Source organism: Gekko japonicus, unplaced genomic scaffold (assembly GCF_001447785.1).
Source record: "Gekko japonicus isolate JY-2015 unplaced genomic scaffold, Gekko_japonicus_V1.1 scaffold1358, whole genome shotgun sequence".
NCBI classification, from domain to species: domain Eukaryota; kingdom Metazoa; phylum Chordata; class Lepidosauria; order Squamata; family Gekkonidae; genus Gekko; species Gekko japonicus.
The window spans coordinates 301,594-304,175 of NW_015160880.1; positions in this window are offsets into that span (position 1 = coordinate 301,594).

The following is a 2,582-nucleotide window of genomic DNA, read 5'->3' on the forward strand; positions in this document are numbered from 1 at the left end:
AACATTGTTCACAAATTATACTGCAATTAGTGATCGTCAACTAAGGAAGTCCACTCTGTGCCAACTAGTGGAATTACACCTTGCTCTGAAGAGATGGGAACATTGTGAAATTGCCACCATTTCTCCTGAAAGAGTTTTTAAAGAGTCTATCCTGCAATTATGGATTTCCCTTCTGCTAGAGGCATAGAGCATCCTTTAGGAGATGGGGGCCACATTAACCTTTGCACCCTCCTCTTGCATTGTAATATAACTCCACTCTTGCCTGGCTTTGACACCTTAATCATCACAGAGTCCAGCAGGCCACACTTACAAACTACCTTCACAGTGGTTGCAGTGTATTTACTGTTCACACCTCTTGCAAGTTATCTTGTCATGAAAAATTCCTGTTAAAGAAGGTCAAATAGGATCAGTGAAACTGCAGCCATGCACTCGTTGCAAACTTGATTGCTGCTTTCTCCATGAATTGCAAGTCTGTACGATTCCGTTCCAGGCACAGATACTGTTCAAATAGTTAGTTACACACACAGTTCTGATTTGCATGCATAACTGTACATTTACAACTGGTATAAGCTTTCGAGCGGCTACGGGTTCATCCTCCATTTCTAAAGCATTTCTGCTCCAGGTTCTCTGTGCAAAAGTAAACGACACTGGGAGAAAGTGCTGTGATTGACGGAGTGTAAACTGCCCTTTGGGTTGTGCTCCGCCCAGGACTTAAGACCCAACGGCACTTAACACTATATAAATTAAGACATGTGAAGTGGCTGGGAAAGTATGATCAAGAAGGGATGTCTTTCTCTCCCTAGCTGCACAGCTTGATCATAACTGCTGGTTTAAGACTTGGAGATCCACTTTCCCCTCACAAATATCTCAGCATGATTGCAGGGATCAAATTCCAGAGAGAGCAGAGACTGGTTTCTTCTTTGTTTTTATAGCAGAGATCCTAACCTTTGGGAACTGAAGGATCCTCCTGCTAAACTGTGGCTACTACTAGTTTGTACCGAGAACTTCGAAAGGCTGTTTTGTACCGAGATGGAAGTTCTGTCCCTCCCACCCTTCCCCCATGAAGCCTGGCAGCTATATACAAGGAGAGAGAGAGAGCTACGCACAATCCTCTCGATAAGCGTGGTTGCCCTTTTGTCCGAAAAGGGCAAGAAATGTTATTTTCCGCCAATATGCGTATTGTCCCTTTCAGACAAAATGGCAACCATATGTATTAGGAGGATCACGTGTACTTGCACTCTCCCTGTATGCCCATAATGACTGATTCCATTGCATCTTTATCCTCCCTTTCTTCCGAGGAACTCAGGATCTCTCTCCTTGTCCAACTGCGAGTGAAACTGAAAACTGATTTTGAAAATCCGTAAGGATATTTGGTTTGTTTTCAGATCAGGATGAAAAAAGAATTATCTCAGCTTCAGCTGAGGTATAAGGAGATTCTGTTGAGTTAGGCAGGAACGGCCAGAGACATTTTGTTGCCTGGGTCAGAAAATAGTACCCCGGTCGCATGTAATACTAAACAAAATAAAAAAATCTGCCACCTGTTTTGAGCTGCCTCGCCCTGCCTAAGGATGAGGCCAGCTATGGCGGCGGGAGATGAGATTTGGTTGGGCCTAGTTGGTCTTTAGATAGGGAGAGCTGAGGCTGAAGATAGTGACAGATTCAGCATTTATTTCTTTGTGAGGAACCAACAGCTGATTTGGCTCTAGGGATGCCAGGCTCCAGGTGGGACCTGGGGACCCCCTGGATTTACAGCTCAACTCCAGACTACAGAGATCAATCCCCCTGGAGAAAATGGGTGTTTTGGAGAGTGGACTCCATAGCCTTGCACCCCAATGAAGTCCCTGTCCTCCCCAGGCTCCATCCCCAAATCTCCAGGAGTTTCCCAACTTGGATCTGACAACCCTACCCCCATCCCCAGCCGGTGGCCAAGGGGAGATCTGGCGATCCTATTTGGCTTTGAGGAGACTGGGAAGAAATCATTCTGTGTGTTTTTTAAAAGCCATATATGTATTACCAGGGCTATTTTGGGGCAGGAAGGCACAGGAATGGAGTTCCGGCTGGCTTCAGAGTTGGCCACGCCCACTACAGCCAAAACCTCTGCATGTGTGGCTACAGAGGGAAGACCTGGAGAGCGACCCTGCCCCCGGCGACTCCGAGGCGGGCGGGCAAGGAGGGCCCCTGGAAGGATCAGGGAGGCATTTAAATGCCTCCCCGGGCAAGCCAAGGGAAGGCATGGGGGTGTGACCTAACATGCTAATGAGCCGTGCTGTCAGGGGTGTGTCCTAATATGCTAATGAGTTTCTGATGTTGGGTGTGGCCTATTATGCTAATTAGTTCCTGCTGGGCTTTTTCTACAAAAAAAAGTCCTGTGTATTACAGCGTCATTGTGGCCTTTAAGAGAGTAATGAGTTCCTATCCTACCCCATCCAGTAAGCAAAGGGAATTCCTACCAATGTGGGAACTAGTTCTCAGTTTGTGAGAACTAATGGGAGGGGTTCAATTTCGTGGGGCAAACAGAAGCCAAGGGCTCCTTTCCAACAGCCTGGAGACGTAGTTACAGTGCAATGACGGTATTCCCTGTG